At 33.8% G+C, this 19,578-nt stretch overlaps 1 protein-coding gene across 3 annotated transcripts in view; it reads left to right on the top strand.

The window, feature by feature from the left end:
* The first annotated feature begins 7,513 nt into the window (after positions 1 to 7,513).
* Positions 7,514 to 19,578, top strand: part of LOC146997001 (uncharacterized) — a 458,848-nt gene continuing 446,783 nt past the window's right edge. Inside the window, exon 1 of one of the 3 annotated variants that reach the window (XM_085816419.1) lies at positions 7,514 to 7,706. The gene's annotated coding sequence lies outside the window, so the exon portion shown is untranslated. The remainder of the gene's footprint in view (positions 7,707 to 19,578) is intronic. The other 2 variants (XM_085816418.1, XM_085816416.1) reach the window with 2 other exon arrangements.

The raw sequence follows: 19,578 nt of genomic DNA on the forward strand, positions 1-19,578 counted from the left end.
GTAGTGAATGAAAGCTTTTACTGATCAAAGTACTTTAAATCCGGATAAACTTGGTAATGTACTGTAGATTGAAATAAAATTAAATTAGACGTAAATATTAATTGATTAAACAGAGCTTGAACCCTGATGTAAACATCTACAAATATCTCCATTAGATTAAGATAATTCAGATCAGATGATGTTTAATAAAATTAATAAAAAATACAATTCAAGTATAATAAAATTTAATAAGAAAAATTATTCTGAAAATCACTAAAGGTGAAAAGATCGAATTAGCACAATTTAAGTTTAATTCATTCAATGAAATTTATTCATTTCTGGGAAAAATGTTCCTTAATAAAGGCTAAAAACTGAAAACTGGGAGATTTGGTAATATACCAGGAGACCAGAAGAAAAACCACAGTTGGCAGCTGTGGTTTATGAATATAAAAAACTATTTTTATTCAAATCCTGGTTGTACATCAACATTTTCTGTACTTTTTGTTGTTTAATTTATAAAGCAAGTTAAGAAATCTAAATAAATATACATATGCATTTTTCAAGTACTGAAAAGGAAGCGCATGATGAGAATGATCTTCTAGCAATGGCGAAAGAGGTGGAATAGGGCAAAATACGTTGAGAACCACAATGTTAGATCTTTTATGTACTAGTAAAAAAAAAAAGGCTAATCTTTGAAATATGGTAACAGGTAGTTTGGCGACATTTTGGTAAGGCGATTGTTGTACCTCTCACATACAGCGAGGATAAGTCTGGCAACAGCTGCAGGAAGAAAAACTTGGCAGTGCTGGAATGGCAACAGCGGATGATATTCTATAGATTTTAATATTTTGATTTTGAGTCGATGTTTTTTGCATCTTTTGCGATACTATTACGTTATAACATTTGAGTTTTGGGTGAATGAAATGGAATCTGCTGTCCCGTTGCGGATATTAGTAAAATATATTTAGAAAATTAGCTGCGTTGGAAAGGATGAAACCTTGTGTTTGAATTAGCGGTATTTTTCCTGCTAAAGTTACGTCGAGTTCAGAATATTATGCCAGGCTTATTCACGCTGGCGCAGATAAGTTCAAATTTTGTTTATTGTATTTATAGTGTATAACTTGCAAATATATGAATAGAATTCTATTAAATAAACATTTAAAATTCTGGAATGATGTTTCAAATTTTAGATGGAGAGTATTCAAATTGCTATGTCGGAGCCAGTGGCAGTCAGGTGCAAAATAAAATTGTTTTTGCTCCACGACATAACAGCGATAAAAGTTACTAGCTAGGACTTTAGTAGTGTACATTAGCAGTGTTTAGTAGTAACTAGTCAAGAGTGTGCGCAATGCCATTTTTGTGCAATTCTGGGATGCGTTTTTAAGTGAAAGTTGGTTGACGCGTACATGGATGATACCGTGTATGTGCAATTCTTAAAATCGCGGCAAGCAGTTTGCGATTCTGCACTTTCTCCCAATTTCGCACCTAATCTTCGTCATGATTAAGCATTTGGTACAACTCTAATATACGCCCTAATTTCACCAAATGTTGCGATATGTGTTCTGCGCTGGTTTTTGGCACGATTTCGTGTTCTATGGCAACCCTGTTGACGTTGAAAAATCTTTCGCTGGAGCTCGTTGATTCGCCTCTGTGTCTGAGAAGATGGGAGGGAAAGATAAAAGGGTAGTTGTTGAATTGAAAGTTCGGCAAAAGGAAATATGATTGTGGCTATCCTTTTGAGGGGTAGTGGGTATTTCGAAGTGTGGAAAGTGGGTCTGGGAGATTATTTTTAATGGCAGTGCATGATAGAAATAGGGATTTGTGATTTTATTTATTTGTGAACCATAGTATAAGTTTTCTGGATAGTGTGTCTGGCTGTCATGTAAATACGATAGTGATTACGTGGCGGCATGTTAAAGGCGGTATGAAATTTATATTTCTGCTATTCGAAAATACATTAATTCATGGTAAGTACATTTTATTTTATCCTTGTTCTTATTTTGTAGAATGTTATGTTCATTGGTTTCTTTAGTATGAATTTCTGTCGTTATTGTTGTTTTTTTTTTAAATTGTTTGAAATTTATTTTAGTTTATTTTGTTGTTTAGTGTCTAGACTGTACAATTCGTAGATGTTTTTTAAAGTTGAAACAGAACGCTGTGTACATGGTATTATTTGAAATTTATTGTTGTTACGTTATTTTATTAAAGTGAGGAGTGCGTAGATCGTAGATTCCTTCCTTGCCTAAATTGTGCAATTCATAGAATTTTTTTTAAGTTTAAACAGGATGCTGTGTACATGGTATTCTTTGAAATTTATTGTTGTTATGTTAATTTATTAAAGCGAGGTGTGCATAGTTTGTAGATTCGTTCGTTGCCTACATTGTGCAATTCGTAGATGTTTTTTTAAGTTAAAACATGTCGTTGTGTACGTGGATTCTTGTCAAATATTTTTGGTTAGAAACTTTACGTTTTTGCTATCTAAATTTTTTGTTTTTGTTTCAGATTTTTAGCTAAATTGTGTGTTCAAAACATAGTTTTTGCATGTGCAAAAACCGTGTTTTTGGAGACATTTTAGGCTAAAAGTTCAAAATGTAGACAAAAAATTTAGATAGTAATATGACAGCGTGAAGGGCGAGAAATTTGGCGACTTGAGGGCGCATATCAGAGTAGTTCCAAGCATTTTTGTTCCATAAAAGTTCTAGTATAAGCGTAATTCGGCTAGCAGATTGTTGGAAAAAATGTTGAGTAAAAAAAGAAAAAAAAATGCCTTTACTTCGGTGTTGCTGTAGCAGGGTTGGTTGCCAAATTTTTGCCAAAAAATTGCCAAGTTGCCATAATCCAAAGATTAATTTAAAAATAAATAAATAAATAAAAAAGAAGTTTGAAGCTTTCTGGGGCATTCAATTATTATTAAATGAAATTTGCTTACATCTAATTAGAATTTCGAAACACTTCTGCAAAGAACCAAGCAAATCGGCAACTTTGGCGATAATAGTTCAAACCTGGTAATCCGGCGGATTCAACCTATTCGCTTGTACGAAGGTTGCAGCCATTCCTCTAACGTTCATTTTGTTGAATTATCACCCTCGTTGTTCGCATTTGCCGATTTAAATTATTCTTCACTTATTTATAATTATTTTTTCGTATTTTCACGTTATTTTTTATGAACTTTTCACAAATAGATGGAAATACTTTCATATAATTAAGGAAGTTTTCGGTGACAGATGCTAGTTTGTAGAAGAAAATATGGCGGGAAGGGGGTTAATGATAATTGGTAACACGGCTGTTAACGTAGCATTAAGCACGTAGAATCATGAGCTTTCCAACCAATAAAATATTTTGACTTCATAGGCCGCCAAAATATGCATTTAAAATAATTAATTAATGCTTTTATCATTGGTTATGCTCATCTAAAATAACGAGAAAAACAGTATTTATGTCCTAAAACTTTAACCAGATAATATATTGTTAAAGCTTTTCCAACAATAACATTTGAGAAGATTTCAGGTGTGACACACAATTAGATGATTAAATTGAAATAAAAAGTATTACTGATTCTCTAAAATGACAGAATAGTTTTATGGATCCCCAAAGTCATCAAAATTAGCAAACCACTACTTGTGTAATGAATCCAAGTGCAAATGACTCTTCAAAAGTAATAAAATGTACAATTTTCTAGTTTTATTAACAATGCTACTGAATAGAATTTCAATACTCCTGAAGATTATTGGTACTGTCAAATATACTATGAAAGACAGGCAGTTGTTTCAACATAAAATGCTTTAAATTGTTTTGCAAGTAAGGAACTACTCTGATATGCGCCCTCAAGTTGCCAAATTTCTCGCCAAATATTTTTGGCGAGAAACTTCACGCTGCTATATTACTATCTAAATTTTTTGTCTACATTTTGAACTTTTAGCCTAAAATGTCTCCAAAAACGCGGTTTTCGCACATGCAAAAACTACGTTTTGAACACACAATTTAGCTAAAAATCCGAAACAAAAACAAAAAATTTAGATAGCAAAAACGGAAAGTTTCTAACCAAAAATATTTGACAAGAATCCATGTACACAACGACATGTTTTAACTTAAAAAAACATCTACGAATTGCACAATGTAGGCAACGAACGAATCTACAAACTACGCAGACCTCGCTTTAATAAATTAACATAACAACAATAAATTTCAAAGAATACCACGTACACAGCATCCTGTTTAAACTTAAAAAAAATTCTATGAATTGCACAATTTAGGCAAGGAAGGAATCTACGATCTACGCACTCCTCACTTAAATAAAATAACGTAACAACAATAAATTTCAAATAATACCATGTACACAGCGTTCTGTTTCAACTTTAAAAAACATCTACGAATTGCACAGTCTAGACACTAAACAATAAAATAAACTAAAATAAATTTCAAACAATTTAAAAAAACAACAATAACGACAGAAATTCATACTAAAGAACCAATGAACATAACATTCTACAAAATAGGAACAAGGATAAAATAAAATGCACTTACCATGAATTAATGCGTTTTCAAATAGCAGAAATATAAATTTCATACCGCCTTTAACATGCCGCCACGTAATCACTATCGTATTTACATGACAGCCAGACACACTATCCAGAAAATTTATACTATGGTTCACAAATAAATAAAATTACAAATCCCTACTTCTATCATGCACTGCCATTAAAAATAACCTCCCAGACACTCTTTCCACACTTCGAAATACCCACTACCCCTCAACAGGATAGCCTCAATGATATTTCCTTTTGCCGAACTTCCAATTCAACAACTACCATTTTATGTTTCCCTCCCATCTTCTCAGACACAGAGGCGAATCAACGAGCTCCAGCGAAAGATTTTTCAACGTCAACAGGGTTGCCATAGGACACGCAATCGTGCCAAAAACCAGCGTAGAACACATATCGCCACATTTGGTGAAATTAGGGCATATATTAGAGTTATACCGCTAGTAAATTTAAAAAAAATAATACTGAAAAACTGTTTATGTAAAATGGATGTATTAAAAGTCATGCATTCAGTAATTTATTACAGGCACATAGCTCTTATTGAACTAACATTGTCACTGAATGATTGTTTGGAATCCATATTTCTTGTTGCCTGAAACCTACTTCACCTATTTTAGAATAATGTAAATATGCAGTTGTGGCCACTCCTGATTGATTATATATGTCTATTGTATTTATACCTATTACTATACTAATTATCAGATACAATTTTGAGAATATCAACAAGCAAAACACTTAAAAAAAAAAAAAAAGACACTTGTAGTAGAAATATTAGTATTCTGTATGAATTATGGAAAGTACATGTAATGAATAATACCGTGACCAAACACTTAAAAAAAAAAGAATAGATTTAGAAAAGAATAGTATTTCCTACCTTGATACTTGAGAAAGCAATCCTGCCACACAACACACAGTTAACTTTTTATTACATGATATTACATATTACATATTTAGTCTTACGAGTAATTCAGAGGGCTGAATAGTGGTAGTTAAATCTCGGCTCAAATCCTGAAAAATGAGCTGGCTGTGCAGGTTATTTTTTTTCGCATGTGTTTTGTGAATTTTGTGACATTTTCATGGTTTTCCTTAAGTGATGTAAATATGAGCCTAATTGCCCTAGAAATTATTCACGAAGGCATTCCTTTTTCAGCCACCCCTTGCATGCTTTGCATTATGAATTAAATAAACACACAAAGCCTTCTTATTCCTAAAATGATAAAGTAATTAAGTTCACATTACATGCAACAAAGCTTTTTAAAAGCTAGGATACTTTCTTTAACAATTACAGTGCTAATTAGTGCTGTACTTCTCAGTTTTATGTGAAACAACATCTTAGTGTCACTGCTTGTGACACATTTGTTTCATGTAAGTCTTCTTATGCAGTCATAAGCATGAAATAAACAAAACAGATGGCATGAAAAACCTAATCCATACACCTTAGTGACTGTTATTTGACATTGTTTTTATGCTGCATCTATGAACTACACTGTTAGATTTGATTAAGTGAAATTGTGACTAAATTTCAGAAGACTTTGATAAAATTATGGTGCTAAAATTTAAAAGTGAAATTAAAATCAAAGATACATTGAGCAGAACAATCAAAACAGAAATGTTCATAAATATATTAATAATGAATGATAAAACAGACATTTAAAATATTCATATAATAAACATATACAATTAGTGCAATTAATATAAATATATGCATTTAAAAATGATCTAACTTGCACCATATTTGCAATTTTTGCTGTTGCAATGTTATTAATGTGGACTCTAAAAATTTTATTTAAAGTCCACATTTAATAACATATATTATACAATATGCACCATATATAACATATTTATACGGCACATATTGATGTGTACATGGACAAAGCCAAGAGAGTGTGCAGTGCCAAGTTTGTGCAATTCTGGGATTTTTTTTAAGTGAAAACAGGTCGATGTGTACATGGATACCAAGTTTGTGCAATTTGTTTACTTGCCATTTTTAAGTTGGCAATTTTGAGAAACACGCAGACATTCTGCACTTTCCCAGTTTGTCGCCAAGGGCTCTCCTAGGATTTTACCCAAATTTTAATTAACATAATCTAATATTTTAAAGTTGCAGTTGCATAACATTACGGGAAGAAACGTATTCATGGAAAGGTTGTTTCACATTATGGAAAGCTTCTATCAATCTACAACTTTTATTTATTTTTAATTAAAACAAATTTTAAGACTATTTAACAGGAAGCGAGAAATAAAATGGAACAGAAATATTCCCATTATAAATAATCAATAAAGATTCTAATTTTTTAAAAAAAGTGTGGAAATTTTTCACTTCCTAAATATTTATATTATATATATATATATCACAGGATAAATAGTAGCATTTAGGCTGATTAGCATACCTCAGCTAAATATCCACTGTATCCTTAATTCTTACTCATCTATTACAATATAAATATACCTAATATTAAAAGTTTGAAAAACAATATTATAATTAAACTGCCTTGGACTAAATATCTCACAAGATTAATAAAGTTCTGTTTCAAGTAAGAGAAAAGCAGTTATGTAATTAATTGATAATACTGTATTATATTCTACAAGACATCTTTGTTGGTTTTTCAAGAGGATTTACCTTTCGAATTCTGCCCTGCTTCAGAAAATATGTTAGTGTCAAAAGCTATTAAATACATTTTAAAAGTTAGTTCTTTGGCGCAGCTACAAACAGCGAATCAAGTTGCAACGCACTGTTGCCAAATCGCGCAATTTTTGACAAAACTATGCTGCCAAAATTTATCTGCTTGCGATTTTGGGTAATTTTCACTGCTCTTTTTTCTTAAACGCACATATATTAAAATAACTTTTATATTAAAATTAATTTATAATAAAAAGATTTTTCCCCCAGATGGTATAGTGTTTAGAAGCCACTCGAATTTTTCATGTTTTAATTTCTTCAAATATAATATATACTCTAATATTTGGTGGCAACATTTTGAAAAGTGAAACGGACATTTATATTCATTCAACGCAAAATTGCAAAACGAAAACAATCGTCCTTTAGGGACAAAGCCTCTTTGGACTAATAATTTAATATGTTCATTATAATGTAAAATTATTATGGCAACAGTGATGTTTTGTTTACATATGCTTTGAGTACGAAAATTGATTAGAGCCAGTCCGAGTAAGTTGTTCATAAGACAAGTAAGTTTAATTATTTTTTACCCTACTGTCTAGAATTTCTGCATGATTAAAAGAATATAATTAAACCAGATTTCAGTTGAACCTTTATTTACTATCATTTTTCTTATCATCACTAAATACTTGTTTTATTCTTTTCATATTTATTTCGATTCCGCTATGTTTATCTTGAAAAACAGCATAAGTTAAAACTATACTTGAAAGTTATTTTGTACATTAAAAACTTCATACTGACTTGCAATCAAGTTTCAAATATGAATATTTCTCGCATTTCTAAAATTCCTTTAACCTGCAAAATTGTGTTTTTTTTTTTTTTTTTTTTTTTTTTTGGTTCTTTTTTGTTATGAAATGCTTTTTTAGAAATATTTATTTTTGGTTTTCATCCGCAGAGAACCCGTTGGCGCCGTTGCATTTTTACTCGCCAAGCTAGCGGTTTAGCGACGATGAGCCGAGCCGTAAACCTTATATTCTGTAAACGTGATTTTTACTGCATGTAAATTTAAGTTAGCAGACAAAACAATATATTAAGCATATGGTAGTAAAAATTCACAGATAATAAGCATGTAGATGTAAAACTAACCGGTTAAACGTGATATACGAAAATAAATTTGTATTAAATTCAAGTTAGCAGAGAAAAGAATATATTAAGTATAAGACAATATATAAGCATTTATAACGGAAATAAAAATTCATTTAATAAATATCAATTAGTATTAATATACTGAAATTAACCGGTTAAACGTGATAAACGAAAAAAAATTTGTCTTAAATTCCATTTAACACAGAAAACAATATATTCCTTTCACCAGCAGTGGTTTGCTAATTCTGATGACTATGGTGATACATCAAACTATTCTGTCATCTTAGATAATCAATAATATTTTTTATTTCAATTTAATCATCTATTTATGTCACACCTGCCATCCTCTGAAAGGTTATTGTTAGAAAAGCATTAACAATATATTACCTTGTTAAAATTTTACACTATAAAAATTGATTTATTCTCATAATTTTAGATGACAATAAACAATAATAAAAATAAAAGCATTACTTGGTTATTTAAAATGCACATGCACATTTTTGCGGCCTACGGAAACAAATTATTTTAGAGGTTGGAAACCTCATAGTTCTTAGAGCTGTTAATAATTAAGAACACAATGTAAACAGCCATGTTACAAATTAGCATTCACCACCGTATTTTCTTCCTTTCATCCTGAACCGAGAACCGGCATCTATCTACGAAAATCTGCAAATGCGAATAACGACAGTGATAATTCAACAAAATGAACGCAAGAGGAATGGTTGCAAACTTCCAACAAGCGAATAGGATAAATCTGCTGGGTTACCAGATTTAAACTATTATCGCCAAAGTTGGCGATGTTTACATTTACCGGGTTCTCTGCGGAAGTGCTTCCTTTATTTTGTGTAAATCATTTTATTTTTTACGTAAGGGTTTAGGAAATTTAATAATCATTTGTGTTAAATATCGCTGCCTCAGCTTGGCGACATGTTTGAGCAATAACTTGCAGATTCACGTGAAAGTATTGCAATGATCGGTAGTTAAAAGTGAAAATCAAATGCAGATATTTAATTAAATTAATCTAATTTGGAGACTTTAATACGTGGCTTGCCAAATTTTTTTTTAATGATAAAACTATAAACTGATGCAGGTATTTTCATAATAGCTTACTATCGAATGAATACTTAGCAGAGACTTTCAGTTTTTATTCCTTGCATACAATTTTTTCCATCTCTTTATATTTTCCCATATAAACAATAAAATTTTACGAATTAAATTCATATTTACAACTCATTGAGGCATTAATTTTAAAATCCTATGCCTTAATGCAATCGGACACAGTAAGTCAGCATTATTACTGTAGCCTTGGCTACTAATGTTTAAAATTAATTTATGACTAGGAACAGCATGAATTATAAACAAATAGCTAAGTTATTGCATTTTATTTTCCAGCTATCGAAATGCGACGCTACGAGCAACGTTTTGAAACCAAAACCTAGCAATCATGAATCAGAACTAGAACTAGTTGCCATTCAGCATAAAGAAATTTAAATATAAATATAAACTACTTATTGCCATTCAGCATAAAAGAAATATAAATATGAATATTAACAAAATATTAAAGTTAATTTTATAAAATAATTAAACACATGAAGAAATATATGAAATAAAAAATAATTATTTCTCATGCAATAACTGAGCAACTACACTACTCCCCCACCAGTAACTAAGTTACGTTACGAAGATGGAGAAATAGGTAGTAACTAGCAGTGTTAACCACTATCAAAATAATTTAGTCAGTCCTTGAATATAACAGGTAAACGTATAGTTCTGCCTGTGCGAGAATGTTTTTGATTCACATCCGAATTTGAGTCCGGTCTCTGCAAATTAGTGTAGTCAGGTTGTATCAACTGAGAATTTTCCTCAGCTAAAATATATGCTGGTTTCAAGCGATCCAGGGATACATTAACATGTTTTCCTTTTATGCTAATAGTAAAATATTTGTCCTTGCGATCAATAACAGGAAATGGTCCTTCATAAGGAGGTTCCAAAGGTTTTTTTACCCGATCTATTTGCTGAAACACATGAGAACAAGTTTGTAAGTCTTTATGGACAAATATCTGTTCAGATGAATTTTTACGAATTAGTCTCGGTCCAACAACTTCCATCTGTTTCTGGAGTTTATTAGCAAAAGTCTCCGATGCTGTCTGGATACTTGGTTCGCTGAAAAACTCTCCAGGAAGTCTGAGACTCTGGCCATAAACTACTTGCGCAATAGAATGATTGGTATCTTCTTGAATAGCAGTACGCAAACCCAAAAGTACTGTTGGTAACGTGTCCGTCCAAGATATGTTGTTGTGGGCTTTTAATGCTGTTTTTAATGTTCGATGAAGGCGCTCAACTTTGCCATTACACGAGGGGTGGTAGGCAGTAGTGTGTTGTAAATTGATGCCACAGATTTTGGACAAAGCTCGTAATGTATCACTTTTAAATTGGGATCCACGATCACTAATAAGTTTACTTGGCGTTCCGAAACGCGCAATCCAGTTGCTATAAAAGGCTCTTGCGACGTTCTCAGCCGAAATATTTTCTAAAGGAATTGCTTCCATCCAATTCGAAAATCTATCTATGCAAGTAAGACAATAAATATTCCCTTTAGATGGTGGAAGTGGTCCTATGAGATCGATATGGATGACAGAAAATCTTCCTGGTGGTACTTTAAACTCACCTAATTTTGTTTTGGTGTGCCGACTGATTTTAGCTTTTTAACAAGGAATGCAGGTTCTTGTCCACAACTGTACATCTTTTTTTATGTTAGGCCAAATGAATTTTGATGTCATTAATTTCATAGTCGATTTTATTCCTGGATGTGATAAACCATGAATTCGTTGAAAGACGTGTTGTCTGAAAGCCTGAGGAATATACGGCCGAACATGTTTAGTTGATGTATCACACCACAAATATTTCCCCGAAGGTAGAGAACATTGCTTGAAATTCAAGGAAGTAGTGGTTTGCAAACTCTTCAGTTCTTCATCTTGAGTTTGTTCATCAGCTATTTTATCATAATCTATCGATGAAATTTCATTAACTCTAGATAATGTATCCACCACAATATTATTCTCACCTTTTACATATTTGATATCAGTCGAAAACTGGGAGATGTATTGAAGTTGGCGAGCCTGTCTAGGTGTTGCTTTGTCAAGTTTTTGACGAAAGGCGAATATTAAGGGCTTTTGATCTGTATAAATTGTAAATACTCTTCCTTCTAGATAATGCTTAAAGTGTCTAACTGAAAGATATATGCTTAATAGTTCTCTATCATAGGTGCTATATTTTTGCTGAGTATCACTTAAATTTTTAGCAAAACATGCTATTGGCTTCCATGAGGAGTTTTCATATTGTTGCAACACAAAGCCAATCGCCGTATCTGAAGCATCTGTAAAGAACGCCAGAGGTAATTCAGAATTGGGAAAAGACAACAGTGCCGTGTTCACCAGGTCATTCTTGCACGTTTCAAACTGTTTTTCAGCTTCTTCAGTCCATTCGATTTTACGTTTGTCCCTCTTTTTAGCTCCCTTGAGATACGCATGTAACAATGCTTGATTCTTCGCTGCATCCTTTATATAACGACGATAAAAGTTAATTATTCCAAGAAAGGTTCTAAGTTCATGAATTGTTTCTGGTCGTTTGTAGTTAGTAATAGCTTGAACTCTTTCTGGCAAAGGACGGGAACCCTTAGGTGTAATTAGGTAGCCTAGAAATTCGATTTTGGGAACAGCAAAGACAGATTTTGAAACATTAATTCTTAACCCAAATGTATGTAATCTTTCGAAAACTAATTTAAGGTGATTTTCGTGTTCTTCATGGGTACTGGATGCAATGAGTATATCGTCTAAATAGGGAAAAACGAATTCTAATCCTCTAAAGACTTCGTGAATAAATCTTTGGAACGTTGCAGGAGCATTTTTTAAACCGAAACTCATTACATTAAATTCGTATAAACCGAAAGGAGTGATGATAGCCGTTTTACATTTGTCTTCTTCTGCAATGGGAATTTGAAAATAAGCTTTGAATAAATCAGTTTTAGAAAAAATATTTGTACCTCTTAAAATATGATGAAAATCTTCAATGCGAGGAATTGGGTATCGATCAGGTATCGTCTGCACATTCAATCGTCGGTAGTCTCCGCAAGGACGATATGAACCATCCTTTTTCGTAACAAGGTGCAAGGGGCTTGACCACTGGGAGTTTGATGGACGAATTATGCCATTGTCAAGCATAAATTTAAATTCCTCTTTAGCTATAGCTAAGCGTTTTGGATCGAGCTGTCGTGCCTTTGAATAAACGGGTTGACCATCAGTCGTAATAAAATGTGTAACACCATGTTTAATTTGTATAAGAAAAAGGTTAGGTTTAGAAATTTCGGGATATTTCGACAGTAAATCGAAAATTTTTATGGATTTATTTAATGTGGTTACTGAGTAATCACTGGAAATAGCAGCGACATCACACTGGTCACAAAGCTGTGTTACGCCATCAATTAATTTTTTCTTATTTATATCGATAAGCAATTTATATTTGTGAAGAAAGTCAGCTCCTAAAATACCTTTTGTGACATCAGCAATTATGAATGGAAAGTGAAAATCACGACGTAATCCCAAATCAAGAGTTAGCGTTTTTATGCCATAAGTGGAAATATCTGTGCCATTAGCTGCATACAGTTTATATTCAGTTTTACATTTATTCTGTGAAGTAGCAGGAATTATGCTTACGTCAGCTCCGCTATCAATAAGAAAGTGCAAATTTGATCTTCGGTGACGAATGAATAAACGAAATTTGCAACAATCCTTCATATTTTCTGCAGCAGCGTTTGCCGCTGAACCTACTGCAGATTCGAGTTTTCCTGGTTTTTGAAATCGTTTTTTACCCAAGCACAGGGAGGCTTGCATTTTTCTGGAATGCATTTTGCTCCAAAACGAAAGTGATAAAAACAAAATTTGCCAGTAGGGTCATATCGTTTACGAGATCGGCTTCGAGATTGTGAACGTGAATTACGTAAATCCGAGTCCCTGCGTCTTGAGCGAATGGTTATTTGATCAATTTTTTGTTCAAGAAAGGTAATTCTTTGCATTAAATCATTTGCGGGAACGGAAGGAGCATTAGTACTAAATACTTCTGGTTTCCGATTCATATCACTAATTTTATCTGCCATAGACGCTAACTTGGTTACATCTTCATCACTAACTAATAATATATTTTTTATGGAGTCAGGTAGCTTCTCCAGCCATAAAGTTTTGATTAGATTTTCAGACACATCTGTAGTAGCAACTGATCTCAACTTCTGCAAAAGTTGGCTTGATTTCATGTCTCCAAGTTCGATACCAGTAATCAAACATTTAATCTGTACATTTTCACTTTCTTTGAATAAATGTAATAACCTAATTTTAGCATCCGAATATTTTGTGCCACTATCGTTCGTTACAATGTCCCAAATATTTTCGACGAACTTAGGTTCAAGCTGTGAAACTAAATAATTAAATTTCGTTTCTTCTGAAACGATATTACTAATTTTAAACTGAGTTTCTACTTGAAAAAACCATATTTCCGGTTTATCAATCCAAAAAGGAGGTATTTTTACACTCACCTTATGAAGCTCCGGTGACTGCATCGTATCTTTCATAGCAGTTTCAGAAGAGTCATTTGTTGACATTTCGAAAATTAATCAGGGTCACCACGATGTAGCCTTGGCTACTAATGTTTAAAATTAATTTATGACTAGTAACAGCATGAATTATAAACAAATAGCTAAGTTATTGCATTTTATTTTCCAGCTATCGAAATGCGACGCTACGAGCAACGTTTTGAAACCAAAACCTAGCAATCATGAATCAGAACTAGAACTAGTTGCCATTCAGCATAAAGAAATTTAAATATAAATATGAATATTAACAAAATATTAAAGTTAATTTTAATTAAATATATGAACAAATATATGAAATAAAAATAATTATTTCTCATGCACTAACTGGGCCATTACATTACTACAGGAAATATAAATGATAATGCTTGATGAAACTTTGGTTGAAAAATGGGAGGGTTTTTCATTTTCGAAGGAAAGGCTAATCTTTGGAATATGGTAACAGGTAGTTTGGCGACATTTTGGTAAGGCGATAAAGGTTACTAGCTAGGGCTTTAGCAATGTACATGGATAAAGTCAAGAGTGTGTGCAATGCCATTTTTGTGCAATTCTGGGATGTTTTTTTAAGTGAAAATAGGTCGACGTGTACATGGATATCGTGTATGTGTAAATATTAAAAATGCTGCAAGCAGTGGGCGATTCTGCAATTTCTCCCAATTTCGCACCTAATTTTTGTCATGATTAAGCACTTTTGTTCTATAAAAGTTCGAGCATAAGCGTAGTTCGGCTAGCAGATTGTTGGAAAAAATGTTGAGAGGGGGTGCTTTTACTTCGAGAAAACAAAATGGCGTCAAAAAAAAAAAATAGCAGGTTGTTGTAGCAGGGTTGGTCGCCAAATTTTCGCCAAAAAGTCATTAAGTTACCATAATCCAAAGATCAACCAGATGTTTTTGAAAAATGAGGGGTTTTAAAAACTAAACATTGCTAAAATATATGGACTGATTTGTGTTGGGCTGCCATCTAGTTTAAATAAAGAAGGTTCAGATTAATCTATAAATCCTCTTTCATTCAGTTTTTTGCCATCTAGTTTAAATAAAGAAGGTTCAGAGTAATCTATAAATCATTTTTCATTCAATTTTTCTGTGCCTACAGAAGGAAATTTTTAGATGTGCCCAGACCAGGCACACCGTACCACAAAGGGTTAACTCCGATAATGAATAATCATGATGTCATCAGATCCTCTTTTTGACTTGAACTTGATTAATTCTTAATAAGCCATTTATTAAGAAGTTTTATTTCTTTACAATTACAACCTGATAATCGTTAAAAATTTATTTAAAGTATTTTTCATTTTTAACGCTTGCAAATAATATTACAAATTGGCTATATGCCAATACTGAAGCCTGCCAATATAAATGAGCATGAATTCTATACAATTATACGACTAAGATCTACATTTAGGAAATAATAATATTGGTCATTATTTTTTGTAATAATCTGCATAGAAATGCTGGTCACTAAATCTCTTAACATCAGAAAAACTGATATTTTATTGTTAGTCTGATCCGAACGCAGACATTTCGTTCTTCGCTTTGTGTATGGCCCCTGAATATGCCCATGGGTTATTTGAAATAATTGATTTGTGAATTATAGATTATTGATGTTTCTTTAAATACTAAGTGCAGATAAGCTGAAAGAAATGAACAATTTATTATTTATTATGAAGCACAATAAGTAGCACACACAGCACAACAATAGCTAGAAATTACTCAAAGAAATGCAGATATTAAGTATTCCTTCTTAGTATGCAAAATATATTGTGAAGTTTCTCAAATACCTGTCAGGGTGGACCCTAACTTAAAATTCAGCTAACTGCTAAATATCATAGCTGATTCATGACTGAACTTTCAGGCTTTCTGATCTGTGTTTATGTACAGTGGACATGGGCTCTGAAATATCTTAAAGAATTGGCTTTCAGGGTTTGTATGGTCCTTAAAAGTCCTTAAGTTTTTTTGAATTGATTTTTGGTCCTTAAAAGTCCTTAATTTCGACCAAAATCGACAGAAGGTCCTGAAATTTAATCTGAAATTTCTGTCTGTTTTTATGACTGCCATTTTGAGTGTGAATTAATATTGTTACGAATTTGGTATTTAAAAAGCTAATGTTAGTTCAATTATAAATTAAATGGTTTTATTTCTCGCGCAGTGCAGCGCGTGACGAATATTAAAAGAAAGCTAAGCCGGAAAAATTAAAAATACAAGAGCGCGTGCATTAAATAAATAAATATCTCTTTTTGATTTCTAGAAAGTACTGGAAAATTCTAGCACGTGATTTTAAAATCTTATAAAGGGAGGAAAACATCTCAGTTTGTAGTAGTTGCTTAGTTTGTTGTTGTTTAGAAAACTACTGTTGTTGATTGTAGCGAATTCACGGATTAGCGTTCTTTAGCTGTTTTGAATTACGTTCTATTGGACATTTGAGTAGTTAAAAGAAAACTACTGTGAGATATTGTAATACTGTATGATAATTTGAGAAAATTTAAGCATTTTTGTTGTGATAATAATAAATTTTTGTTCATTTTTCATCGGACTTGTGCATTCATTTCATAACGAACCCGTACGCACGCAACAATGTTTGGTGTCAGAAGTGGGATTTGAATGCCAATAACAAGAGCGATGGAAGAACAATTCAGGCAAATGATGACTGCATTTGCTGCTTTCCAAGAAAAGATGGAAGGAGCCGTCAACTCCGTTAAGGTAGAAATGAAATTGGGCCAAGATTCCGTTAAAGGAGAGATGAGATCCGTTAAAGCAGAAATGAAATTGGGCCAGGAATCCGTTAAGGACGAAATGAAAGCCATTCAAGCTGGTCAAGAAGAAATGAAAAGAGAAATTACTTGCATAATAGAAAATAAATTTGAAGCTATGGAAGGCAGAATTGACGCAGTTGAAAATAAAGTTGGACATATTGAAGAAAGAGTTTCTGCTGTGAAGGAACGAATTGAAGGAAGAGTTTGTGCCGTCCAACACCAAATCGAACAACAAATTGATGAGAGAGTTTCTGCAGTTGCCAAAGAAATGGATACTTTAAAGAAATTCGTAGCGTCGGCAGGGAGCAGGAGTGATGATTTTAAATTCTTACCAATGCCTGCTCGTCCACCTCTGAAGCTATCCACATATGATGGGAAGACCTCCTGGCAGGTGTATAAGACACAATTTTCTATCGTGGCGGATGCGAATGGATGGGATTCCCAAGCTAAGGCCTGTCATCTCGCCGCTTCTCTAAGAGCCGACGCAGCGGATATCCTTCAGACTCTTCCCGAAAACAAAAGGTTAGATTTCGAAGCTCTGTCCGGCGCCTTGGAGTTGCGCTTTGGGGAGAAGTGTTTAAAAGACTACAGCAGGCTCCAATTAAAATCTCGTCAACAGAAGCTCACCGAAACGCTTCAGGAGCTCGCCACGGATGTTGAAAGGCTGTCCCATCTCGCCTTTTCGGAATGCCCGACAGAAACAAGGGAAATCCTGTCCTTGCAATACTTTATCGACGGCATCCGAGATACTGAAATACAGAAAGCTCTACAAATGGCGGATGTAAAAGATTTAAAAAGTGCTCTAGTGTACGCCATGAAATTGGAGGCAGCCCAGCATGCAACTCTTAGAGATCGCTACCCAGTCAGAGCTGTGCGAGTCCACGACCCAGGGGACCAATTGATGGCTTGTTTAGATGATTTATCCAGATAAGTCGATGCTTTGATACGGAGTAGCAGTGAGAACGAAGTGGCTGTAAGATGTTGGAGATGTGATTCTGAAGGTCACCTACGACGGCATTGCAGAACACCCCAGGGCACGGATAATAAAATGGATGAGTTGACAAGACCAGTGAATGCTTTAAGACGAAATATTGGTGAAACGAAACCGACCCTAAAGTGCTGGAATTGCGGTGTTGAAGGCCACCTACGAAGGAATTGCAGAACTCCCCAGAGCACGGAAAATAAGGCATATGATTTAAACAGACAATTAAATGTCACGGGAAGGAAAAGGACTGACAAGAAACCAAAGTGCTGGAACTGTGGAGCTGAAGGCCACGTACGAAAGAATTGCAGAACACCCCAGGGTACGAAAATTGAGACAATTTCTGAGCAACGACGCAGGAAACAAATTAATGACCATATCAAGGAACGGAGGTTGCCAGATAATGAAAAACCCTGTTTTAAAGCGCTTAAGATCTCTATAGTGAGTGGCAACAATAACGGACTGTCCATCAATGGGAATATCGATGGAGTTCCTTGCAATATGATCATTGACACAGGAGCTAATGTTACCATCATTAGGAAAGATTTAGCTGAACAGTTTAAAGATAAACTTATTTGGACGCCATCTTGTGTTACCCTTCAGACTGCGTCTGGTGACAAGATGGACATAACTGGGAAGTTAAACGTAAACATCACGTTTGGAAGTGCCGCCTACCATCACACGGCATATGTGGCGGATATTACAGATCCATGCATACTCGGATTGGACTTTTTAAGGAAATACAATTTTTTCTTAGATTTCAAAAACAATAAGCTGCTTTCAGCATCTGATGGCATGACTATCCATCCTCAAAAGGGATCCTCGCCTGGAAATGTCGACGCCTTGTCCGAAAGATCGAGCTCGGGAAGCTGCCGAAATCATACCAGGGTCGAAAAGAAACGCAAGACTACCAGCTATTCTCCATCTCAGAAGCTCTTCGGTCAAGACCTTCGTCTGCCTTGTGACCGCCTGTTTAGTCGCCTTACGAATGCGCCTTCATCGCCTGAGGAACACATCCAAGATGCCCAGGCCCGGTTTGAGAGGATGCATCGTTCTGCACGAAAGCGAGTCAACTTGGCGACGGAGAAAATGAAGACCAGATGCGACACAAGAGCTACTAGACATAGATCCAACAAAGGAGACAAGGTGTGGTTGTGGAACCCGATTCAACGAAAAGGACTGAGTCCTAAATTACAGTCACTTTCGGATGGTCCATATACAGTGCTGAACACGAATGACGTCGTGGTTCGGATCCGTGAATCTTCGAACTCTTATGACATGTTAGCTCATTACTATGGCCATAGTACATAATGTAAATAATTGTAAATAGTATAAGACCATGGTCCATTTTGTTTTTAAATGTGTATTTGATTTGTATTTGATAGCATTTGATTTGTTTTATGTATTGCATTTATTGTTCATGTTGTTTATTATTGTAATGTAATGCTTATTAATGCATTTATGCCACAGTTATAAGTTTAGCTTCCTGTCCAGGGATTGTACTGCCCGGGACGTGCTGTCCTTGGGAAGGGGGCAGTGTTACGAATTTGGTATTTAAAAAGCTAATGTTAGTTCAATTATAAATTAAATGGTTTTATTTCTCGCGCAGTGCAGCGCGTGACGAATATTAAAAGAAAGCTAAGCCGGAAAATTGAAAATACAAGAGCGCGTGCATTAAATAAATAAATATCTCTTTTTGATTTCTAGAAAGTACTGGAAAATTCTAGCGCGTGATTTTAAAATCTTATAAAAGGAGGAAAACATCTCAGTTTGTAGTAGTTGCTTAGTTTGTTGTTGTTTAGAAAACTACCGTTGTTGATTATAGCGAATTCGCGGATTAGCGTTCTTTAGCTGTTTTGAATTACGTTCTATTGGACATTTGAGTAGTTAAAAGAAAACTACTGTGAGATATTGTAATACTGTATG

This window comes from Stegodyphus dumicola, chromosome 5, assembly GCF_044657685.1.
Source record: "Stegodyphus dumicola isolate Sdum_Otavi_A_Nest chromosome 5, ASM4465768v1".
In the NCBI taxonomy this organism is placed as follows: Eukaryota; Metazoa; Arthropoda; class Arachnida; order Araneae; family Eresidae; genus Stegodyphus; species Stegodyphus dumicola.